General features: G+C 34.7%; 1 pseudogene; it reads left to right on the top strand.

The window, feature by feature from the left end:
- The first annotated feature begins 5240 nt into the window (after positions 1–5240).
- On the top strand, positions 5241–27819 carry LOC118016264 (annotated as a pseudogene).
- The last annotated feature ends 124 nt before the right edge of the window (positions 27820–27943 follow it).

A 27943-nucleotide genomic window follows, 5' to 3' on the forward strand; every position in this document is an offset into this window, starting at 1 on the left:
ACTGTCAATATCCTATACCAAAGTGGTATGTTCATTACAATCAATGAACCTACATTGATTCATCATTATTACTCAAAGTCCATAATTGACAGTAAAGTTCATTTTTTTACATTCTATGAGTTTTGACAAATGTATCTTGACATGTGTCCACTATTATAACGTCATATAGAATAGTTTCACTTGGCAACCACCAGTCTTGTTATGGTCTCCATAGTTTTGCCTTTTCTAGAATATCCTGTAGTTAGAATCATACAGTATATAGCTTTTTCAGATTGACTTCTTTCACTTACTGATGTGTATTAATAGTTCCTCATGTCTTTTCATGGCTTGATGGCTCATTGCTTTTTAGCACTGTTTAATACTCAGGTGTCTGGATGTACTACCATTTATTTATCCATTCACTTACTGAAGTATATCTTGGATTCTGAGTTTTGGAAATTACTAATAAAGGTACTATAAATGTTTGTGTGTAGGTTTTTGTGTGGACATAGTTTTCAGCTCATTTAGGTACTTACCAAGGAGCATGATGGCTGGATTGTTTGGTCAGTGTATATTTAGTTTTATAGGAAACTGCAAGCTGTCTTCTGAAATGTCTGTGCTATATTTTGTATTCTAGCCATCAGTGAATGACTATTCCTTTTGTTCTACATCCTCATCTACATTTGGTGTTGTCAGTGATTTATATTTTGGCCATTCTAATAGGTGTGTAGTGTCGTGTCATCGTTGTTTTAATTTTTAAATCCTTAATGATATATGATGTGGAGTATCTTTTCATGTGCTTATTTGTCACGAGAATATCTTCTTTGGTGAGATGTCTATTCAGATATTTTGCCCTTTTTAAAAATTTTTATTTATTCTTATTTATTTTTTAAAAGATTATTTGAGAGAGAGAGAGTGAGCAAACATGTGATTGGGGGAGGGGCAGAGGGAGAGGGAGGGAGAGAGAGAGACTTCTCAAGAAGACTCCCCACTGAGCAGGGAGTCTGATGCGGGGCTCCATCCCAGGACATAGAGATCACAACCTGAGCTGAAATCAAGATTCAGATTCTCAACTGACTGAGCCACCCAGGCACCCCCACCCATTTTTTTTAAATTGAGTTGTTTGTTTTCCTGTTGTTAAGAGTTCTTTGTATATTTTTGGATAGCAGTCCTTTATTAGATATGTCTCTTGCAAATATTTTTTCCCAGTCTGTGGCTTATCTTCTCATTTTTTTGACAGTGCCTTTTACAGAACAGAAGTCCTTAATATTAATGATGTCCAGTTTATAAATTATTTATTTAATAAATCATGACTTTGGTGTGTATTTAAAAATTATTTGCCAAACTCAAGGTCATCTATATTTTCTCCTGTTATAATCTAGGAGTTTTATAGTTTTGCATTTTGCATTTAGGTCTATGGTCCATTTTGAGCAAATTTTATGAAAGGTATAAAGTCAATGTCCAGATTTTTTTTTTCGCAGTGGATGTCCAGTTGTTCCAATACCATTTATTGAGAAGACTATCTTTTGTCCGTTGCATTTCCTTTACTTGTTTGTTAAGTATCAGTTGGCTATATTATGTGGTCATTTCTGGGCTCTTTATTCTATTCCATTAATCTTATTAAAGGAGTAGTATGCTTATTTATAAAATAGCCACATTACACTCATATTGTAGATAAGAAAACCTAAGTTTTTAGAGGATAATTACTTTACTCAGCCTCTGACCAAATTGTGTTCAAATTCAGTTCCACATTGTTCCATAGCCTCTGCTCATTCCATGAAACAAAATAAAACACTTACACATAAGAGTTTGGGTAGAATACACAGAAAAATGATGACTAGAATGAGTTCAACACTATTTAATGCCAGTGCAGTTGTTCTTCCTTTCTCTCTTATTTACTTTTTTCTTTAATTTTTATTTTTATTTACTTATTTATTTGTGAGAGAGAGAGAGAGAGAGTGTGTGTGCATAAGCAGGGGGAAGGGCAGAAGCAGAGGGAGAAGCAGGCTCCCCACTGAGCAGGGAGCCAGGATTCAGGATTTGATCCCAGGACCCTGAGATCATGACCTGTATTGAATGCAGCCACTTACCTGACTGAGCCACCCAGACATCCCATCTCTCTTATTTTCTTATGCTCCTTTATGCTCTCTTATTTTAAATCTTTATCTAGGTCTGGATCAATGCAAAAAAAAGTTAAGAATTTTAATGCATACCCTGAGCATTTAAATCATAAAAGTGGTCATACCTGAAATTATTCTATATTTAGGGCAAAAATTATGTGAATAACTTGACTTATTTTTACATTAGCATGGTTTTATACCCAAGTCTTATGCATGAGCCTAATAGAGATATTAATGCTCTTAAGAAATCTCAAAAAGTATAAGACCAATTATTTGCTTTTATAAAGCTTTTTAACAGCCACAACATCAGGGAAGGAAGAAAAGTTAGTTAAAAGGAACCCAGTTTGCAAAAAAGGCATTGCATGTGATTTTACTTCTTGTCTATTTTTAAGGTATTCAGGGTACATGCCATCGCTGGGGATACTGCTTGACAGATGAATCTGTCACTAAGAAAAAAGATAATCATGTTTTTTTAAAACTATCCTAGGAGAAATCAGAAAACTCTTTGCAAGTAATAGGAATTTATCTGAAATAAGATCTAGTAGAGACCCATTAATATTTTTTGAGATAAAGTTCTTTATTTCCTTATCCTAAATTGCCTAGCAATAGAGGTTTAAAGGACATGCTATTTATTTGCAAATAGTATTTTCCCCAGTGTGATGGGAGTAATCTCAACAGGAAAAAATGGTGTTAATGGCTTAGAAAAAAATGTCAAATGGTGAAATGGCTTTATTATTCACTCTCTCTTATATGAATTGGAGACTGTAATTATTGCAGGGAAATTAAAACATTTAATAATCATTTAATTGGGCATTTAAAAAATTTCTTCCTTCAGCAGATACTAAATTAACTTCTCTTTTGTGCTATTTGCAGGTCTATTTCAGCTTATTTAGAAATATTACAAGTGAATCAAGGACTAAATACATCAAAATAGAAGTGATTGTTGACTACTAAACTTGAGTAGAATATTAATGAATCTTAATTGAAGTCTTTTATTTTTTTTCAAATTTTATTCTCCTTAAGTGTGATTGTAGTTTGAAGAGTGATTTTAAAATAGCATACGAGAATTTTGAAATGATCTTTCTCAAGTGTCTCTGACATTATATTTACTCCCCTCTAAAGTAAAATGGATACTTTTCCTTCATTGCTAATGTTGAAAATTCCACTTGGACTTTAAAGCAATTTTGATGGCCTTCTTAAAATAAATAGGCATTCTTTTTTTTTTAAGATTTTATTTATTTATCTGACAGATTCAGAGAGAGAGCACAAGTAGGCAGAGCTGCAAGCAGAAGGAGAGGGAGAAGGCGGCTCTCACTGAGTAGGGAGCCTGATGCGGGGCTCGATCCCAGGACTCTGGGATCATGACCTAAGCTGAAGGCAGCAGCTTAACCAACTGAGCCACCCAGGTGCCCCTAAATAGGCATTCTTAAAAAAAAAAGTGTTATTCTTTGTCTTTCTTCTTGTCAGTGTAAAGTAGAAAGTTTTCAATGAGTTTTCTCTGTCAACATACAGAGTATAGTAGCTTTTTTTCCCATTAAAATTTATTACATTATTACTTCTAGGCCTTTTTCTAAGGCACTTTGCATGGGTTATTTCCTTCATTGCTGGTTCAGCAATTTTCTAAGTCATCCTATCAAGAATATACTTATATATGTGTATGTAGGTAACTATATAAGAAAATAATAATAGATAAATATTTTGTGAGAATTCACTTAATTAAATGTACACTATTATTTCAAATACATTTTTAAGTCTTAAAATATATGGATAAAGTTAAAAATTCAATAATGTTAAGAAAGAGCACAAAGAACATTTTTGGGCAAATAATGGACCTGAAGTAGGTTGTAATCCAGACAACATGGATTACCCAGTGCAGATTATGAGAACTGGCTGGATTTTGAAATACACTCTTATGTGTTGGGATAGTTAATTTTGTGTTCACTTGACTGGACTTATTAATCCTTAGATAGCTAGTAAAACATTATTTCTGGGTATGTCCGTGAGGATGTTTCTGGAAGAGATTAGGATTTGAATTGGTAGACTGAATAGACTACGTTGAAGGAAAAGTGTATTTGCTCTTTGTGTGAGCTGGGATATCCATCTCAGACATCAGCATTCCTGGTTCTTAGACCTTCACCTTGGATTTGGACTTATACCATTGGGCTCTCCTGGTCTTCTAGCCTTTGGACTCAGAGTGATTATAGCCCCGGTTTTCCTGGTTCTCTAGCTTCCAGATATGGAACTTTTTGGCCTTTATAATGAACAGGTCTGAGTAGTCTCTAAAGGCACAAGTTTAGTTACATGAAAAAGTGGCCCATATGCCTATGATCCCCACTCCTCTCCTGCTTCTCTCTCCCAGCTTGCTCCTATTGTCTTATGGGAAATTCCCTATGATCACTTGACAGAGGAAGAGAAGGCCTAGTTTATAGATGATTCTGTAGAACATGTAGGTACCACCTAAAAGTATACAACTGGATCACTACAACCCCTCTCTGGGACATCCCTGAAGGACAGTGATTTGGGGCAGAATTTTTGGACCTGCACCTGGTTCACTTTGCTTGGAAGGAGAAATGGCCAGATATGTGATTATATACTGATTCATGGGCTGTGGCCACTGTTTGCTGTTAGCCATGGGCTTGCAAAGAATATTATTAGAAAATTGGTAATAAAGAAATGTAGGGAAGAGATATGTAGATAGACCTCCCTGAATGGGAAAAAAAACATGAAGATATTTGTGTGATATGTCAGTTTTTTATTTATTTATTTATTTATTTATTTATTTATTTATTTATTTATTTATTTAATTTATTTGACAGAGAGATAGAGAACACAAGCAGCAGAGGGAGAAGCAGGGTCTCCGCCGAGCAGGGAGCCCTATGTGGGGCTTGATCCCAGGACCCTAGGATCATGACCTGAGCCGAAGGCAGACACCCAATGACTGAGCCACCCAGGCGCCCCTTTGATATGTCAGTTTTCACCAAAGGATGACCTCAGTAGAGGAGGGTTTTAATAACCAAGTGGATAGGATGGCCTGTTTTATGGATACCAGCTTTTCCTAACTTACCCCTGTCATTATCCAATGTGTTCATGAACAAAGTGGCCATAGAGACAGGGATGGAAGCTATATATGGACTCAGCAATATGGACCTCTGCTCAAAAAGACTGACCTGGCTACAGCCACCACTGAATGCCCAGTCTACTAGCAGCAGAGATAAACATTCAGCCCCCAATATGGCATCATTCCCTTCGATGATCAGTCAGCTACCCAGTGGCAAGTTGATTAGATTTGACAGCTTCCATCATAGAAGGGGTAACATTTGTCCTTACTAGAATAGTCACTTAATCTTGATATGGTTTTGCCTTCCTTGCATGCAATGCTTCTGTCAAAACTACTGTCTGTGACTTATAGAATGTCTTACTCATTGTTACGGTTTTCCACATTACATTCCTCATGATAAGGAACTCGACAGCAAAAAAGGTGCAACAATGGATTTATGCTCATAGATTCGCTAGTGTTACTATGTTCTTCATAATCTTGAAGCAGCTGGCTTGACAGCATGGTGGAATGGCCTTTGGAGAGTCAGTTACAGTATGATCTAGGCAGTAATACCTTGTAGGGCTGGGGCAAGGTTTTCCAGAAGGCTGTATATGTTCTGAATCAACATCCAGCATGGCGCTATTTCTCTGGTAGTTGGGATTCATGGTTTAAGAGATGAAAATGGAAGTGGTACCATTCTCTATTACCCTAGTGATCCATTGGCACAATTGTGCTTCCTGTTTTTGTGACTTTATGCTTTGCTACCTAGAGTTCTTAGTTGCAGTGGAAGGGATGCTTCTGCTACGAGACACAACAATGATTTTATTGGGGTGGAATTTAGAAGTGTCACCCATTTACTTCCTCTTGCCCCTTAATCAACAAGCAAATAAAGGAGTTACAGTGTTGGCTGAGGTGAGTGATCCTGAGTACCAAGAGAAAATTGAAATACTACTCCACAATGGGGATAAGGAAGGGTATGTCTAGAATACAGGAGATTCCTTAGGTAATCTTTTTGTATTACATGTCCAGTGATTAAGGTTAATGGGAAACTGTAATAATCCAATCCAAACAGGATTAGTAATGGCCCAGACCCTTCAGGAAGGAGGATTTGGGTCATGCTACCAGGTAAAGACCATGACCAGTTTAGGTGCTTGCTGAAGGTAAAGGGAAAACAGAATGAGTAGTAGAATGTAGTTAGAAATACCATCTATGATCGTGTGATCAGTTATAGAAAAAAAAAAAAGGACTGTAATTGTCATGAATATCTCCTCCTTATTTCCTTTATGAATACATTTGTGTATATACATATGAATATGTACATATAATAAGTAAATCTCTTTGTTTTCTTGCCTCTCTTATTCCCTCACCATGTAATGTAAGATTAATTGACTTTATATCAGTACTAAGTATTGGTAATTTTACATCATAGTTTTTAAGTTAGGTGATATTAAAAGAACAATAAACATCACTCAGGGACCTTACCTTCTCTTCTTGGGAAAGAATTAGTATATATGCATGGCAGTGGTATTGTTTTATGTGAAATTATGACCTTATTACTGTATTTATTTGAAGATTATTGTTTAAGGAGATACATAGGTAGACAAGGGAAGGACATGTGACAATCGGTTTTTTGTGTCATCTGGACTGAGCTAATATATGACCAAATAGCTGGCAAACATTATTTCTGGGTGTGTCTGTGAGGGTGTATCTGGAAGAGATTAGCATTTGAATTTGTAAACTGAATAGAGGAGATCACCCTCACCAGTGTAAGTTGGCATCATCTAATCATTTGAGGCCCTACATTGAGCAAAAAGGCAGAGGAAAGGGAAGTTTGTTCTCTGCTTAAGCTGGGATATTTATCTTCTCTTGCACTCAGACATCAGTGCTCCTGGTTCTTGGGCTTAAAGAGTTGACCTCGGACTTACACTCTAGGACTCCTGATTATTGGGCCAAATCCCTAGGCCCTTTGGAGAATGAAAAGCATCACAGAAGACACAAGTAATATTAGAGAAGATATCATGTGTATGATCAAGTCTTCATTATTGTCTATTACCTCTGTCTTCAGGCTAGAATGCAGATCATTTGTTGGGGGTAAACCAGAGATGGAAATAGAGACTAGGTGGAAGTGATGGATGTGTTAGCAAGGTGACTGCAGGACAGGAGGTGTGCTGAATAGTACACTGAAAAGCTGGCCTAACCCCACATGAATTTAAGATGAAATCTAGCTTCAAGTTAGGATAATGCTATACAGAAGAATTGAAACATCTGAGATGGGAAAGCACTCTATTGTATATCTGTTTAGGTAGATATGGTTTCTTATAACCAAAGATATTTCCTATTCCTGGTTAGAAATAAGTAGATGACCCCCATGCACCTGAACAACACAGAAGTAGTAGAAGACATTCTTGGACCTGAAGGAATATCTCAGGTATGACCTGTATGGACCTATGCCTAAAGTCTTGATGGATTAAAGATATCTTTGGAAGTTTGAGTTAGTCTTTGGCTTTGAGAATGATAACCAACCTACAGCCCCAAATCAAGTTAAAAAGTATAAACTTAGACACAATCTCCTGGAAAAGTGTGGGAATGACTGTCAAAATAATTAATACCAAATTTCTGCCACCCTGATAGAGAGGTGTTCAAAATAGAAATGAGTAGAACTTATAGAAAATAAACCTATATAAATTAAAATTCAAATACCTAGTCTCTTTGATTTTTCTATTTAATAATTATCAAGTTATGAATTGTAATCCTACTTATCATCCTGATATTTTAAATACTTTTTATTTGGTACTTGAACTGTGGCTTTGGTCTTGATTTTTCACTTCTTGGCTATAATACCATCAAAGGGGTCCAAAAAGTTGCCTAAAATAGCCCCCCGCTCCCACTTTTTTGAATAATTAATTCTTATGGATCATAAGAATAAGAATTTAGAAGTTTTACCCTTCCACATTCTGTTGGTCAATGAATATGTACTACAGTATGTAATAATACCAAAGTCATTCCTCCACTCTGAACACAGTCCAGTTCTATTATTTGATTTTGGAAATGGATTTTGAACATGGGCCTGTTTGACTAATCAGATGATCATTTTCCTATTCTTTTCTATTTAAATGCTGTGTGGCAGAGCTGTATTTGGGAGGGCAACGATTTCATTACACCAACCAGGGGAACTGTCATTCCAGCAAAATAACAAAAACCAAGTTGGCTAAGGGAAAATGTTCCCTATCACACTAAAGGAACCACAAGAGAAATGCTGACAAAATGTCACCTCAGACACAATGACTACAGGATTACAGAAATCTAATTAGCCATTTCATTAACTGAGTCTTGTCTGTGGAGATGGCAAACAATGAGGATTTGGAAGCATCCATTCACTGAAAATATATGGAACTGTCAAGGAGATTGTTCAATAATTTGCTTCCCTGTATTTTTTCAGGTGGTGGAGATGGGACAGGCAAGGTTGAATGAATGATTTAAAAGGAGGCATTTCAGAAGGTTTTTAAAAAAACTGAGAGTACTTTCAGGGGGCTAAATCTGCTATTGTGGATATATTGACATTAATGTTTTAGAAATTTCATTTCTTTATCCCACACAAGCCAATTAGGTAAATTTATAGACATGATGTACTAAGGATTGCATCTGACAAAAATCATCAAAAAGATGCTATCTGGCACAATTACATTTTCATATAGCCCTTATACTGTCTATGGATTACCTGATTAGGTTAAAACTCTTTGAAGGCAGGTGCCTGATCTTATTAGTTCTTATATCCATAGGTTTTAGTGTCTGATACATTTGAAAAATAACAGATAAGTGAATGAAACAATTTTAAAAAGGAACAAAGGATTTTTTTTTAAAGATTTTATTTATTTATTTGACAGAGAGAGAGATAGCGAGAACAGGAACACAAGCAGGGGGAGTGGGAGTGGGAGAGGGAGAAGCAGGCTTCCAGCCGAGCAGGGAGCCTGATGTGAGGCTCCATCCCAGGAGCCTGGGATCAAGACCTGAGCCGAAGGCAGACGCTTAATGACTGAGCCACCCAGGTGCCCAGGAACAAAGGATTTTAACTTCAAAATAACAAAGCAGGAAAAAAAAATAACAAAGCAGAATGAATCCAAAAGAAATGGAAATAAACTGATGGCACTGTTACAACTTCTGATTTATTGAAACAAATTACCTGGTCTTCAATTTAATTTCCTAGTAAAATGTTAAGAATTGACATTGAATTTTGATGAGGTTGTTATTGTAGATAAAAACCACTGAAATGGACAGTGGTATAGCTTTTGTCAGTTGCACCTTTTTATGCTTTAGGGCTGGTCAGTGTATCTTCAATGGTTACTGCACATTAGCAAAGCACACAGTGCATGATCATCCAGTTACTACTTCTCTGGTGTAATTAGCAGCTGTTGCTTTGTGACTTTGCCTCTCTCATTTCATAGTTCAAAATTTTACATTGGTTAATGGTGAAATCTTAAGGTTTTATCCAAGCTGCCTTCCAGGTGTGACTTCCAATGCTTCAGAGAAGGAGACAGTTGTATTTTTCCTACAGAAAGATGCATAGAGAAAATTGAGGGAACATTCTTTCTATTAAAAACAAAACAAAACAAAACCTGTTAGGTAAAAGGCAATGGGAAGAAAAGGAAGACCTAGACAAAACTTGGAGGATGTTGGGACTGGCCCTTCAAGATAACTAAGACTAGTCAACATAAAGGGCTTTTAAGCAGTCTAATGTTCTTTATATAATTGAAAACATCCCACTCTCAGTACATTAAAGAACAATTTGTTTCCATAAAGTTGTGAGGAGATTCTGATTTTTAGAACAACTTAATGTTCACATGAATGCCAGTGTTCTGATTACACTTTAATTCAAGGGTGACTCTACATATAAAGTGTGTGTCTGTTTCAGTGACTGCCAAGACAACAATTAGTCAATGAGATGTTCAGAAAAGCAAGTTGGCTGTTTTATTCACAGGATGTTCTGTAGCCCATGTGATTGATTTTGGGGGGAGGGCAATAGCTCAGGCATCAAGAGTGTAATGCAAAAGTTTCTTCTAAGTGAAATAAGTCAAGCAGAGAAAGTCAATTATCATATGGTCTCACTTATTTGTGGAACATTAGGAATAGCATGGAGGACATTAGGAGAAGGAAGGGAAGATGAAGGTGGGGAATTGGAGGGAGAGACGAACCATGAGAGACTATGGACTCTGAGAAACAAACTGAGGGTTTAGAGAGGAGGGGGGTGGGGGGATGGGTTAGCCCAGTGATGGGTATTAAGGAGGGCACGTACTGAATGGGGCACTGGGGGTTACACAGAAACAATGAATTGTGGATCACTACAGCAAAAACTAATGATGTAATGTATGATGATTAACATAACATAATAAAATAAAAAAATAAAAGAACTAAACTTTTAGTTTGGCATCCTGTGTTTGCATTTCAGAATATAACACAGGACAAAACAAAACGTCAAAATTCTAACCAATGAAGAACCACTTATATTTCTATGAACTATCACTTTCCAGTTGAAGGGGTTGTGATTCAGCCCCCTACATCCAGGACATTGACACTTAAAAAGTTCATCTGCAGAAAAAAAAAATTCGCAAGAATAACCCAATGGTGATTCATGACATTTAATTTTTTTTCCAGATATATTGAATTTGTTTAAAAACTAATTTTCTACCCAAAGCAGGCACCAGAGCAAACAAATAAACCTAATAATAGAATATTGGTTTAGAATACTAAACAATGAGATTAATGAAGTAATGCATTGTATTGGAGAAAATTACATTAAAGAAACTAACAGAATTGGTTACATTAAGTTTAAAAGAAAAGAAAAATACTTTTTAAAGCTTTCTTCTCTGGTCTTTATAGATTTTCAGGAGAAAATGCCATTTCAAAGACTGAATTTGAGTTGGTTATCTTTAAAAAGGGCTAATGCTGCCTCATTGACTAGGATTAACTATAACCTCCCTCAGTTAAATGGAGTTAGTTATTTGTTTGAACTGAGGTCTCTTAGATATTTTACTGACATCAGTCTTGTTCAGTAAAAGATAATGAGTTAATAAATATATTATATATATTCCCTGAATTTCAATTCCCATGTGAGACTAAAACATTTAAAAAAAATTCTAGTCACACGAACTGAAGTCTATTATGTCTCCACCAAATATAGTCTCAGTTTCTTAATCTGTGAAGTGAGGTTAATAATACTTATCCTTTTTTTTTTTAAAGATTTTATTTATTTATTTGAGAGAGAGAGAATGAGATAGAGAGCATGAGAGGGGGGAGGATCAGAGAGAGAGGCAGACTCCCTGCTGAGCAGGGAGCCCGACGTGGGACTCGATCCCGGGACTCCAGGATCATGACCTGAGCCTAAGGCAGTCGCTTAACCAACTGAGCCACCCAGGCGCCCAATAATACTTATCCTTTAAACTGTTATGCAAATGCCACAGAGAATTAATAATGAATTTGTAAATAATCACACTTAAGAAGAAAATATGCTTTTCTATATTGCCGTATAAGTAGGAGAGACTCTCTTAACCTAAGTCTAGTTGAAAAATGAGAGCTTAGGGCAAGTTACATGTTGATTACCCTTTAGAACAGTGATTCTCAGACTGTGGTCTAGGAAGCTTTGGACATCCTTAACACACTTGCAGAGCTTCTGTGAGGTCAAACTATTTTCTTTGTTGTTGTTGTTGTTTTTGTTTTAAAGATTTTATTTATTTATTTGACAGAGAGAGACATAGTGAGAGAGGGAACACAAGCAGGGGGAGCGGGAGAGGGAGAAGCAGGCTTCCCGCGGAGCAGGGAGACCCATGCGGGGCTCAGTCCCTGGGACCATGACCTGAGCCAAAGGCAGACACTTAATGACTGAGCCACCCAGGCACCCTGAGGTCAAACTATTTTCATAATAATATTAAGACATTAATGGCCTTTTTTCACTGTGTTGGCATTTATACTGATGTTACAAAAGCAAATGTAGTAAAATTCTTAGTGCCATAGAAAGAATCAAGGCAGTGACACTAGCCTGCACTAAGTAATCATCGTGTCCTTCACTGTCACACACTGACCATAAAAACAGTAACAGTTATACAGAAGAATGTCCTTGATGAAATAGTGGATAATATTAACTTTATTAAATTTCCATCCCTTAGTACACTTTTACTTCACATTCTGTGTTACAAAATGGGAAACACTCATCCTGCAAATGAGAGTAAATTGTTGTCTCTAGGAAAAAAGCTTGTATAATTGGTTGATTTGTGCTCAATTAGCTGCTTTTTTTCATGCAATACCATTTTTATTTCAAAGAGTGTCTTGTCAGATGAACTATGATATTAAGACAGGCACTTGTCGACTTTACCCCAAAAGAAACAATGTAAGCTTATTACTGTAAAGAAAAGTAGATAATTTGTTACTAATGATAGAATTTGATAATTTCAAGTGAGAATTAGGATTTTGAAAGACGTATATCTGCCATGCGAGATTGACAATTCAGTTAAATATGTGTCTGACAATATCCGTGGGCTTTTAAACAAATGCAGTTTTCGATACAATAAATTGGATCATCATTTGAAAGTTCTGCATAACTTAATGAACCAATATTTTTCAATTGATGGATTCATGTTGATACAAATCCATTCAGAAGTAAGAGATCTGTTCAATAGATTCTAATGTAATATAGTAAGAAAAGTTCACTGAGATTCCACATTGAAATGAACTTTAAGAAACTATCCCTTGATGTGTATTATTGTAACATGAAAAATGACATCCAAAATTATATTAACAGGTTTTCAAGTACTTTCCAACTATATATCTGCATGTAAAGCTGGATTTTTGTTTTTTTGACCTCAACTAAAGTAGCACAACACAACAGATTGCATGCATAGGCAAATATGAAAATCTAGCTATCCTCTGCTAAGTACATTAAAAGGATCATCCACCATGACCAAGTGGGAATTATCCCCAGGATGCAAGGGTGGTTCAACATTCGCAAATCAATCAATGTGATAGAACACATTAATAAGAGGAGGGAGAAGAACCATATGGTCCTCTCAATTGATGCAGAAAAAACATTTGACAAAATACAGCATCCTTTCCTGATTAAAACTCTTCAGAGTATAGGGATAGAGGGAACATTCCTCAAGTTCATAAAATTCATCTATGAAAAACCCACAGCGAATATCATCCTCAATGGGGAAAAGCTGAGAGCCTTTCCCTTAAGATCAGAAACATGTCAAGGATGCCCACTCTCACCACTATTGTTCAACATAGTGCTAGAAGTCCTAGCAACAGCAATCAGACAACAAAAAGAAATAAAAGATATTCAAATTGGCAAAGAAGTCAAACTCTCTCTCTTTGCAGATGACAAAAGACTCTACCCCCTCTCTCTGCGCAGTTGACAAAAGACTCCACCCCCAAATTACTAGAACTCATACAGCAATTCAGTAACGTGGCAGGATACAAAATCAATGCACAGAAATCAGTTGCTTTCTTATACACTAACAATGCAACTGTAGCAAGAGAAATTAGAGAAACAATTCCATTTACAATAGCACCAAAAACCATAAGATACCTCAGAATAAACCTAACCAAAGAGGTAAAGGATCTATACTCTAGGAACTACAGAACACTGATGAAAGAAATTGAAGAAGATACAAAAAGATGGAAAAACACTCCATGCTCATGGATTGGAAGAATAAACATTGTTAAAATGTCTTTGCTACCCAGAGCAATCTATACCTTCAACACCATCCCGTTCAAAATTCCAATGACATTTTTCAAAGTGCTGGAACAATCCTAAAATTTGTATGAAATCAGAAAAGATCCCAAATCACCAAGGAAATGTTGAAAAAGAAAAACAAAGCTGGGGGCATCACATTGCCCAATTTCAAGCTATATTACAAAGCAGTAATCACCAAGACAACATGGTACTGGCACAAAAACAGACATATAGACCAATGGAACAAAACAGAGAGCCCAGATATGGACCCTCTACTCTATGGTCAAATAATCTTTAACAAAGCAGGAAAAAATATGCAATGGAAAAAAGACAGTCTCTTCAATAAATGGTGCTGAGAAAATTGGACAGCTATATACAGAAGAATGAAACTTGACCATTCTCTAACACCATACACAAAGATAAACTCAAAATGACTGAAAGAGCTCAATGTGAGACAGGAATCCATCAAAATCCTAGGGGAGAACATAGGCAGTAACCTCTTTGACATCGGCCACAGCAACTTCTTTCAAGATACAGCTCCAAAGGCTAGTGAAACAAAAGCAAAAATGAACTTTTGGGACTTCATCAAGATAAAAAGCTTCTGCACAGCAAAGGAAACAGTCAACAAAACAAAGAGGCAACCCACAGAATGGGAGAAGATATTTACAAATGACACTACAGATAAAGGGCTGGTATCCAAGATCTATAAAGAACTTTCAAACTCAACACCCAAAAAATAAATAATCAAGTCAAAAAATTGGCAGAAGACATGACCAGACACTTCTCCAAAGAAAACATACAAATGGCTAACAGACACATGAAAAAGAAATTCAAATCAAAACCACATTGAGATACCACCTTACACCAGTTAGAATGGCAAAAATCGACAAGGCAAGAAACAACAAATATTGGAGAGGTTGTGGAGAAAGGGGAATCCTCTTACACTGTTGGTGGGAATGCAAGTTGGTACAGCCACTTTGGAAAACAGTGTGGAGGTTCCTCAAAAATTTCAAAATAGAGCTACCCTATGGCCCAGCAATTGCACTCCTGGGTATTTACCCCAAAGACACAGATGTAGTGAAAAGAAAGGCCACATGCACCCTAATGTTCATAGCAGCAATGTCCGCAATGTCCCAAACTGTGGAAAGAGCCAAGATGCCCTTCAACAGATGAATGGATAAAGAAGACATGGTCCATATATACAGTGGAATATTACTCAGCCATCAGAAAGGATGAATACCCAACTTTTACATCCACATGGTTGGGACTGGGAGGAGATTATGCTAAGTGAAATAAGTCAAGCAGAGAAAGTCAATTATCATATGGTTTCACTTATTTGTAGAACATAAGGAATTGCATGGAGGACATTAGGAGAAGGAAGGGAAAAATGAAGGGGGCGAAATCAGAGGGTGAGATGAACCATGAGAGACTATGGACTCTGAGAAACAAGCTGAGGGTTTTAGAGGGGAGGAGGTTGGGGGGGATGGGTTAGCCCGGTGATGGGTATTAAGGAGGGCATGTACTGCATGGAGCACTGGGGGTTATATGAAAACAATGAATCAAGGATCACTACATAAAAAACTAATGATGCATTGTATGGTGACCAACATAACATAATAAAATAAAATAAAATAAAAATTTAAAAAAGTAAGTCTTTAAAGAGATTTGTAAAAAAGAAAAAGAAAAAAGAAAATATGTCTCTCTTTTCACTAATTATTTTTGTTTTATAAATGCAAGTATTTTTCATAATATAACATGTTAATCATGAATGGGCTTATTATTTTAGATATATCAATTAGTATTTCAAAAATTCTCAGTTTTCATTTCAAATACAGATAATATTGGTAGATATAACCACATAAGACAAGGTCTTTGGGATCCATAATCAGTTTTAAGACTGTAAAGGATCTTGAGACTAAAATGTATGAAAACCGGAATTCTAGTATGTGTATGTACTTTTGTTTCCTCCAAAAAAAAAAAAAAAACTCCATTAATTTCTGAACAAGTTAATATATGTTTAACTTTTCATTATAATTAGATAATTGGTAAAATATCATTCACAGTGTTGAATTATTTGTGTCAAGAGTTTTAATTTCTGTTGTTTCTATGAAAACCAAGTTAAAAATAAAGAGCTTTTTTAAAGAAAAGCTTACAAATTAGATGTGGGTGAAGTAAATGTAAAATACTGAATGGAAATATAAAAATTTGGAAGGATCCTTCCATAGTTTTTAACATCCTTAAATTCTTACTACCTTTTAAAAAAAGTGAAATTAATAATCTTATGATACATTACAAATTTAAAACATGCAAGGAAGTAAAGTCAAACTTAAGTCAGAAGTACCATGTGCACCAGAAAGGTCTTGTCCCTAAAAAATACTGTCCAATGAAAGACTCTTTATGTATTTTAAGTAACAAGATATTTGAAGTATATATGCGTTCTTTTTAGTGATAGCATATTTTGATCCCTTTTGAAATCAATTGACCAAATTCTAGTTCTGCTAATACTAGTACTGAGCTTTTAGTTTTGTTATTGTATTCAGAATTCAATACGATTCTATAATAGGTCTTGTAATTAATATATCATAACTTATATAAACCAGTTTCTTCTTGCTATTTATATCATCTTAACTGAAAGATGATTTCCATAAAATAAAATCCATTCATTTTTAGTGTATAGTTGTTAAGTTTTTGATAATTATTCCCATCTTAAAATAGAACATGCCCATTACCTAAGAATAATCCTCTATGTATAAATCCCTTTTAATGCCCACCACATAGGAAACCAGCATTCTGATTTCTACTGACATAGATTAATTTTGCCTTATACTGAATCCCATATAAATAGAATCCTACATGTACTATTTTATGTCTCACTTCTTTCATTCAGCAACTCCTTTTGTGTAATTAGTAGTTTATCCTTTTTATTGTTGGATAGTACACATTATATGAATGTACCTGTTGATTTGCTTACCTGTTTACTTTCTGGTAGACATTGAGTACCTTCAGTTTGGATCTACTAAGAATAAAGCTGCTATGAACATTCATGAACAAGTCTTTTTATGCACATATTATTTTTTTCTTTTCTCTTTGGGTATACCTGGTAGTGAAATTGTTGGGTCTCTGATAAATGTATAATTAACTTAAAGAAAACTGGTAAATTTTGAAACAAAATGACTGTAATTGTACACTCCCACCAGCAATGAATAAAAGTTCTAGTTGTTCGTTCTTGCCTAAATTTATTATTAACAACTTTTTTTTTAAATTTTTATCTTTTCTTTATGTAAGTAGTCTTATCTTCTTGGGCTTTTAACCACCATCTCCCTGATGATTAATGATGTTTAGCATCTTTTCATGACCTCTTTAATATTCTTATATTTTAAAATCCTGTAACCATTTTTATTATTTTCTTCTTCTTAAGTTTAAAAAGTTCTTTACTTACATATTATGGATGTGTCTTTGTCATGTATCTCTCATATATGTATATGTATTTTTTGTTGTTTGCCTTTTCATTTTATTAATAGCATTTTATTAATGATATTTTATTTATCATATCCTATAAAGACCAGAATTTTATTTTGATGAAGTCCAAATTATTATTATTTTCATTATTTTTATGTTTGTTATGTTCTTTAAGCAGTCTTTGCCTATCCCAAATTTATAGATCTCTTTTCGTATATTTTTTTGCAAAAATCATATCGCTGTACTTTTTGATGTGTAGGTCCATGATCCATTTTGTGTTAATTTCTGGATATACTATACCATACTATACTGTACTATACTATACTATACTATACTATACTATACTATACTATACTATACTATATTATAAATTTGGTTTGAGTTACCTTGGCAACCATTGTTTATGGGCCATTTGTGTGTAGAACTCTCTCTCTGGATTCTCCATTCTTTTCTCTTATTCAGTATATTTACCTTTAGCTCAAATAACGCCTTCTTCACTATTCTTTCTATAGCACTGCTTGTTTACAAACATAACGACGAAAACCTATCCTGTCCCTATTGAATTCCTTGAAATGTTTGCCAGAAATGAATTTATTATATATGTGTGAGTTGATCTCTAGATACTTTAAAATCTATCCACTGACCTATATGTCCATCTCTAGACAATTATCACACTATATTTAAAAAAAAAAACCTTCCTTTATTACTATAGCTTTCTAGTACATCCTGAAATCCAGTAGTTTAAGTTATTTGCATCTGTTTTCTTTACAAATTTGTTTTGGCTATTACAGAGTGTTTTTTTTTAAGACAACTATTTTATTTATTTTATTTTATTTTATTTTATTTTGACAACTATTTTATTTTATTTTATTTTTGAACAGGTGTAGGTTTACAACAAAAGTGAGAGGGAGGTACAGAGATTTCTCGTATACTCCCTACCCTGCTAGTACAGAGTTTTTGCAGTGTATATATATATATATATATATATATATATATATATATATATATTTATTTATTTATAAATAGGTTGCCATTTTTACAAATAAGCATGGTGGAATATTAAAAAAAAAACACTATTTCTTGGCTCATAGAATTCAGGGAGACACTTGGGTTTACCAGTTTATTATAAAAGATATAATAAAAGATATAGGGGAACAGCCAGATGAAGAGGTACATAGGAAGAAATCTGGAAGGATTCCAGGTGCAGAATCTTCAGTCTCTGTGAAGCTGGGATGTGCCACCCTCCTGGCATCAACCCAGAAACTTCCAAACCCTATAATTTATGGATTTTTACAGAGGCTTCAGCATGCAGGCATGGTCAGTTATTAAGTCAATCTCTAGCCTCTTTCTCCTTCCTGGAAGATGAGGGCTGGAGATGAAATTTCTAAGCTTCTAATAATGACTTGGTCTTTCTGGTGACCAGCCTTCATCCAGAAGCCCACCTAGAGATGCCTCATTAGCATAAAAGATACTCCTGTCATTCAGGAAATTACAAGGATTTTAGGAGTTTTGTGTCAGGAATCTAGGGCACCCCTATTATTCAGGAAATTACAACAGTTTAGGAGCACTGTGTCAGTAACTTGGGGAAAGAGACCAAAAATATATTTCTATTATGTAACAGGTGTTAATGAGAGTTACAATATGTTTATAGATCAATTTAGGAATAATAGACATCTTAATACTGAGTCATCATTTTGTCAAAAATATTTTCTCATCTTTTGAAAATCATGTCCTGTTTCCCCTTTATATTTTTGATATGATAAACTACACAGATTGATACATGGATTTAAAGTCAATTTTGCATATCAGGAATATACCCCTATTAGTCATGAAACATTTATTTTTATATATCAATGATTACACTTTTACAAAATAATTTTGTATCTATTTTCTTGAGGAATATTGGTCTTTGGCTTTCTTTTATAGTTTCTGTGTGGTTTTGTTATCAAGGTTGTACTTGTGGAATATGCTTTGTGTTATTTCAAGCAGTCAATATTTTGAAACTTGTTTTATGGCTCACAATATGATCTACCCTGGTGAATGTTCATATGCACTTGAAAAGATAAGTTATTATGCCATTTTTAGGTATCCATTACCTCAAGTTACTTGGTAGAGTTTTTCAAGTATTGTATATTCTCACAAATGGTCTGTGGATTTGCTGTTTGCTCTATCAGTCAATGGATGCAGATGTTCACATTGCCAGCTGTGGTTCTCTTTCTCCTTATAGTTTTGTCAGTTTTACTTCCTGTATTTTGAAACTTTGTTACTAGGTGCATACACATTTAAAATTGTTAAATATTCTTTGTAAATTGACCCATTTATCATTATAAAGTGTTTCTCTTTATTATTATGATCACTCTTTATCTTATGGTACATATTTTTTCCTTCATATTCTCTTTTAGTATTTTTATTTGACATCATAGATACCTGCATAAAGCATTAAACAGGATTCTGAATTAAATCAGGTGATGATTAATTAATTCAGCTGAGTGTCTTTGTGGACATCTGATGGCCAAGAAGTTATACCTCTCTGACTGAAATTATCCTTGTATTTCCTGATGTATGCAACTGTTTGAAACAGTTAAAATTCTTGTATCCTGTGTTAAAGGAACTTATGTTCTTTGGTGGTGTTTAATCACATTGTTCTGTCAATAATTATATGGTGATGTTTAGGTTTTTCATTTTTAGTTGGTTGTTTGAATAATTGTTTTGGTAAGCACTTTTGACTACCACTATTTCACTTTCAGCCAAAGCTTAGTTTTCTTTCCCTATTTTATCCATTGTTAATTTATCCTTTCTTGATTTATTTTGAACATTCATAATAATTACCTTAAATTTTAAAAAAGGCAATATCCTGCATTTTCTGCATTTACTAATTTCCTAAGCTCCAGAAACAGCTCTAGTAATCTTTGCTCACTCACAGTTTCCAAAGGATTTTTAAATCTTTAATTCACTCTATTAAAGCATTTGCTATAATATATAGTTGTTTCTGTTTTCCTGACCAATTAAAGACTGATATTATATTTGCTACTAGAAATGGTTTTAGAAAATAGATTCTTAATAATGGGAATCTGAGATTAGTTTTATATGAGTGAGAACATGTGATACTAATAGTCACTACCATGCAATGGATACAAAGTAACTTGTAACACACAGTTGTTTAGAATGGCATACCTACTGAAGTCGAAGTTTGGGAGACCAAGGTGCTGATCCAACAGAATTTTAGGTTAGAAATTAGACCAAATGACAGCTGACTGAATGGCTGCCTCTGACCTCACTAAAGATATTGCAGATATAAAATAACAATTTTAGAGCTTAAAAATCTTGGCTCCGTTCCCATTAGAGAATCAGCAAACTAAAATAACTGCTTATCTTATATCAGATAATTGTAAGCCATAAGCAAATAGTTCCGTTCCTTAAATTAAAACATAAGTTAAATTCCTAACTTCATTAAAAATGATACGTGAAAGTGAGAGTGGAATTCAGGACATTATAATAGGGATATTTGAGTGAATGGACATGAATGAAAAATCATAAACTGACAAACAGTTTGAGACTTCCTTACTAGCTGGGCAGCCTTTCATTATATCTTTACGTTTCTGTTTGTAGAGACTATAATGTTTTCATCTGAGGCAGAAACTTTTTTTTTTTTAAAGATTTTATTTATTTATTTGACAGAGACAGAGACAGTGAGAGCAGGAACACAAGCAGGGGGAGTGGGAGAGGGAGAAGCAGGCTTCTTACTGAGCAGGGAGCCCGATGTGGGGCTCGATTCCAGGACCCTGGGATCATGACCTGAGCCGAAGGCAGATGCTTAATGACTGAGCCACCCAGGCGCCCTGAGGCAGAAACTTTTTAAGAGGAAAGTGTTCTTCCCAAGATCCACAACCAAATCCAGACACATATCTAGAGTCAGAAAGCAGCAATCAGAATCCCTCATGCAGGTAAGAACAAAGTCTGGATTAGGTAAATATAGAATGCACACATATATACATACATATGCACAGAGAAAGAGAGAGAGGGAGAGAGAAAAACCTGGGGAATATATTTAGGGATTGACTGAATAAATTTTAAGGGTTTATATTAAGGAATAAGAGACATCACATGGAACTGGACCAAATGAATCAATGTGGGTACACTTATCAGTCTGGATTCATTGTGTTAGATTGAGTAGCTGTCAATGGCTTTAGTAGTTTATCTGTGGGTTGACTATAAACCGGACTCAGTGGCAGCCTCTAATAAATTCTGCTGTGTCTAACACATCAGATGAGTTTCTAAGTTCAAATATTTTACTTTTCAATTTCTTGCATTCCTGTTTAATTTATCAATTCCAATCCTCCTGTGAGATTCTTCAATCAGCATCACTTTTCTCCATGTTTTTCTCTGTTTCCTGAACATAATAATCATAAATGTCTAAAGTCCTCATCAGTTCATTCAATATTTGGACCATTTGTATGGCACTTCCTATTTTCCCTTCTGTTTTGATTTTTTTTTTTCCTTTTCACTTTGGTCAGGGTGTTTTGTCTTGTTTTATATGTAATAATTTTTAAAGGAATCCCGATATTGAGTGTGAAAAGGATAGTCACTCCAGATGATTTAACTCCTCTAAAAAGAATTCATTTTACTGGCCACTAGCAAAATGCAGTAGTGGACAATTCAAGAAGGAGCTATGCTAAGTCAGGTTAGGGTATAGCTCTGGTAGGCTCAGTTCACTCAGTTTGCCTCTGCATTACTCTGGCATTCCAGGGTTTCCAACTAACAGCCTGATGTATTTGTCTGGGTTCTTCTTCCTAATGGATCCTAAATTCTAAATCAGTAATTTCATTTACATTTGATAAATGTCCTAAATTGGAAACCTGTTATGTAATTGAAACTACTCCAAATTTATAAAAAAAAAACTCTCCTGGTTTCTCTGTCCTCATAATTCCCCTGGGAATTTTCTTCAAGTTTTACATACAGTTCTCAGAATTTTGTCCAAGCCCAGAACCAACAAGTGTCCTAAGGGTAGAAGGTGCTACAGACTGCTCACCCCTCTCAGATTCTGAGTTTCTGAGATTTTTCCCACTCCAGTGTCTTAAGCCCTTTAGTTATCTCTGAAGCTTCCCACTGCCCTTAAATAGATCACTGATGTAATCTGTCCTATGTTCTTTGAGGACGCACTGGTCTGCTAGCTAACACTTCCTAACTGAAAATGGCGTTTGAAAATATTTATTTAATTTCAATATATCTGAAGGGAATTATAAGTGAATTAAAATAAATGAGTATCAAAAAGATGAATATAGTGACTAATCAGACTTTATGCTTCTTTTTGCAGAGAGAAAGTGAGCACATCTAAGTATGAGACAGTTATAGCATGTTTGATGAAGGCACGATGCTGTTCTTATATTGTTCAAGAGTTAATTATAGTTAGACCCAGTACAGATGATTGTAGGAGAGGGTACCTCTACTTATTTTGCTCTCCATAATAATTAATTTCCTCTTGTTTGTTCACCTTCCTTTTTTTGCACTCATCAGAATCATAGGTGCTAGAAACTATATTACCCAGTCTCTTCTGCCAGCAGATTCAAATTTAGGTTATACTAAAAAGAGGTGCTCACAGAATAAGAGAAAAGTAGAAGAGAAGCAAATATGGTTATTTGCAGGATAATGTACTTCATATTTATCAAACATTATGTTTTGATGGAAACATTTGGATGTCCTCTTGAAAATCACACAGTTGTTCCCAGAGGACCAGAGTTCATTGTGTTGTAGTTTCTTGAATTTCTTGTATTAATATGCTAGGGCTGCCATAACAAAGTACCAGAGACAGGATGTCTTAAACAACAGAAATGTAATTTCTCACAGTCCTGAAGGCTGGAATCCCAAGATCAAGGTTTTGGCAGGTTTGGTGTCTCCTAAGGCCTCTGTCCTTGACTTGCAAATGCCCACATCTCGCTGTGTATCCACATGGTCTTTCTTCTGTGTATGCATATCCCTGGTGTCCCTCTCTTTGTGCCCAGATTTTTCTTCCTATTGAGGACAACAGTCAAATCGTATTAGCACGCACCCTAAGCACTTAATTTCAATTTAATCATACCTACAGGCCCTATCTCCAAATGTAGTCACAGTCTAAGGTTCAATATATGAATATATAAATTTCAAATATTTGGTGGAATACAACTAACCCCATAACTTTGGGTTTCTAATAATCAGAATGCTACCAGAAGCTTAACTGATCTGGAAACCCAAATCTTTTAACACTTTTGTAGCTCTATTCCTTCTATTAGCTGGCTTCCAATTGGAAACACTTAGTTCTCATCATTTGTGGGGTTTTTTGTTTGTTTTGCTCAATAAATTACATCAACATAAAAATCTTCATAAAATTTTAACAATTTAGATTTAAAAGACTTTTTACATATACAGGTCATTGTGTCAATGTTTCCATCTTCAAAAAGTAGATATAATTAACAGGATTTTTAAATTATTATTCTTAAAGATTTTTAAAGGCCCAGATTTTATTCTTTGCATCTTGTGGGAAAAGGCATATTATCTCATGCTTTAAAACAACAAATATTAGCTGAATTTTTTTCTATATTTTATACAACAGTAACAAACATGAAATGAATATATAAACTGACGAAGACTAGAGGACTAGCTAAATCATATTTTCTATGTGAGATACACTCTTTACTACTGGGTTTCCATGGGTACATACTTTGAATTCTCCAACATTCAGTTTTATTTTATTTTTAAAATTGGAGTATGATGGCAACTACACTGATTTTTTTAAAATAAACATCCTGTGAGATCACATATATATCATACATATATATATAAACATCTTTGGGATGGTCATATTTTCTACTATGTAGAAAGTACTCCCTGAAGGTTGACTATTTCCTGTGATTGCAAACAGAACTCTTAGATATTAAAGTATAAATTATTACCAGTGGTTTTTGATTCAACCATTTACAGACTGAATGGTTGATAGGTGAAGAGAGACAGTCAAAAAATGAGAAGATAGAGGGGTTTATGCTTACTACCTCAGTACAGAAAACTAAATTAAGTGAATACCATTAGAGAAAAGGTAATAGAGCTATTTTATAATATAAATTATTTTTTTTAATTGAGTAAAGAAAAACAAAAATTTTTAGATGCTTCTCTTGATATCAAGTTGGATTAGAAGTTTGAGGTGTTTTTGTAAAAGAGAACTCATAGTCATTCATAGCTGCTTCTGATAGAGTAAATAACCCCTCCTTTTAATACTCCCTGATCCAGGAAAAAAAGCAATATAAGCTAAAACAGTCAGAACAAAATAGGTGTTTTACAGATTATATGACTGAACACGTAGAATATATAGAAAATCCAAAAGAATCTGCGTATACATATTTATAAGTGAATTAGACAAGATAAAGCAATACAAAGGTAGTGAAAAAAATCTAGTATTTCCATAAAATAATAACAAGCAAATAAAAATCGTATAAAACCATTTATAAAAACACAAAGATATATCATGCGGATAGGAATAAATCTAACAAACATTACACAAGACTTCTGTTTGGGGAAAAATATGGAGAATAATTAAAGAAAATAGATGGATAAATAGCAGATAATACATGATCATGGATTGCAAGATTGACTAGTATAAGCATTCCACTTCTTTCCAAATTAATTTATAGACAAAATGCAATCTTAATAATTCCCAAGGCTTTTGTTTTTCATTTGTAAAAGTTGATGAGTTGATTCTAAAATACATTGAGATGTATGAAGGTCCAGGAATAGACAAGATATCTTTCAAGAAGTACAGCATTGGAATATCTGGTCTACTAGTTAGCAGGAATTATTTTAAAAGCTGTAATAATCAAAAGAATGTGATATTGTTGCTAGGTTAGACAAATACAGAGAACAGAATAGAAAATTCAGAAATAGACTCACTTATATATAGAAATTTGATATACAGTAATTTAGCAATATAGAGCACTGTATTAAAAAAAGTCAAGATGCTTGCTGTATAGATATCAATACATAAAAAAAAAAACCTTGACGCCTTCAACACATGAATATCAAGCCCAGATTGATTTTAAATTCAAAGATAAAAGGAAAAAAAACAGTAAAATTTTTAAAGAATTCTATAGGAAAATTTTTTAACTCCTAAAGGATGGAAATATTTTTTTTTAAAGATTTTATTTATTTATTCATGAGAGACAGAGAGAGAGAGAGAGAGAGAGGCAGAGGGAGAAGCAGGCTCCCAAGGAGCAGGGAGCCCGATGCGGGACTCGATCCCAGGACCCTGGGATCATGACCTGAGCCGAAGGCAGACGCTTAACCATCTGAGCCACCCAGGCGCCCAAGGATGGAAATAATTTAACAAGAGAAAGAAAGCACTGTTCATAATGGAGAAGATTAACAAATAAGACTGTATAAAATGATCTTGTCCACTAGATACCTTTTATCTAATAAGGATGTTTTAGTTACATTTTGGAAATTAGTTCTGATCTTTTAGAAATGGAAGCTGATTTTTTTTAACAAGTAAAAAATATATAAATATATATCTTGGAATTTCTACTACAAAATGATCCAATTGTGTGTGAAAGTGGATGAGGTAGAGATGAAATTAGATTGTCCATGGAACAATAATTCTTGTGATAATGATAGACATAGGTTCATTATGCTCTTTTTGCAAATTTTCACTTACATGCTTGAAAATTTTCACAATAAAATACTTAAGTCAACAAAGTAGGAAAAATCATTTGCCACACATGTAGTTGCCAATGAGCTCATATCCTGAACTGATAAAGAATCCCTATAAACCTGTAGGACATAAAGGTAAGAGAATAATGGCTAAGAGACTTGAACAGATACTAGACAAAAGAAGACATTCAGTTTCCAATAATCATAAGAAAGGAGATCAATATCAGTAGTCATAAAGGAAGTGTAAATTAAAATTATAGTGAAATACCACTGCATACCCACCAGAATGGCTAAAATTAAAACAAACAAACAAAAAAGGATTGACTGTACAAAGTTCTGGCAAGGACATGACACAAACAGAACTTTTATATATTAAAGATTAAAGTATAAATTATTACCAATGATCTTTGAGGTCTCAGTAGGCTTCCCAGGCCCACAAACCAGAAAGGTGCCATAGACTGGATCACAGATCTTAACTAGACAGAAAGCCAGAATGCCAAATGCAGTGACTGTGTAATTTTTCCCCCCTGGAGGAACTCTCCTTGCATCATCAAGAAATAGAGATCACATTGACCAATGGTGTAAGGATTTAAAAATTATCTACCTTCAAAATAATACCATTGGGGAAATTTAAAATGTTAGCAAACTCAAGAAACACGAATATTTCAATTTAGCTTTTAACAACCCTGAAAAAAAAAGGAAAATTTGGAAGGATCTGAAGGGCTGACAAAATTTAGCTTGACTGTATGTTTCGTTGGAGAGCTGAACAACAGTAAACCCCACAGCACAGCATCTATCTGAAGGAGCTCTTTTGCATGGGTAACTCGAGTGCTGAATTTGAATGATGCAGGAGGTTGGTGGTGGCAATTCTTCAACAAAGTGCAGGATGACACTCCTCCTAAAGGGAGCTCAGAAGGGATTCAAGAATGGCAGAATTAGTCAGTAATTAGGCGGAAAAAACATATTGTCTCAAATGTGCCAAAGACAGAAACATGTGGCTCAGAGGGAACTTCAAAAATAGCATAAAAACAGACAAAGCTTTGCCAGGCATTGGTACACAGATATCACTACTATCCTATCATCTTTAGAGAACAAAGACCACCAGATGCTAGAAATACAAGAAACAGAACTCAATCAAAAGAAGTCAGATGAAAGCAAAGAAGACCTAGCATTCTGGCATAACCTCTCTGAGTTTACTCCTGAATCTACGCTGGAAACTCTTAGACAGATGGAAAAATAATGGAAAGACCAAGAAAAATTAAGTGCTACAAAGAAGAAAGGGAAACTACCAGAACTTTGATCAGTGAAGATGGAAAAGCCCTGAAAATAAATGAACCCAAACTTGACTTCTCTGTGAAAGATGATGAAAGACATAACCAGATCATCCTGGATCTTGCTGTCTGTAGGTATAGGTAATTGATGTTGATGTGCAGTCAACTTATATGTGTATAATGGCCAAAGGAAAGTCGGTTCAGCTTGTACTTCCTGTTGAAGTCAAACCTTAAAGCAGCTGTGCTAGAAAATCTCAGACAATAGGGTAAGTTTAGTAATTTACATGCCCCAAATAGAAGTAATTACAGGTGGCAGAAAAGCACCCAGGTCTGTGAAAGCTACTTTGAACATTAGCAGAGAGCAAACAAAAGAAGCAAACAAACAGAAACTAGAAGTAGGTTCTAACAACCACACAGTCCCTATGTAGCTGATAAAATTCAAAAGGAAAAATACGCACCCAGAAGTGTTAGATCTGAACAAAAATTATACCAATTGAAAAACATCCACACTTGGCAGATAACCCTAGAATACCTCCATTGATTTGGAACATCAGACTATGACCCATGAGACTTAGTTGTACTCAGTGCAAAGAGTGTATCTATAACATTTATGGAGTAAACAGAGTTGTTTATCAATGTTACTATGCTAATGTTTTCACTTTCCCACTTTGTGTCATACTACTTA

Source organism: Mirounga leonina, unplaced genomic scaffold (assembly GCF_011800145.1).
Source record: "Mirounga leonina isolate KUSES-001 unplaced genomic scaffold, KU_Mleo_1.0 Mir_166, whole genome shotgun sequence".
NCBI lineage: Eukaryota > Metazoa > Chordata > Mammalia > Carnivora > Phocidae > Mirounga > Mirounga leonina.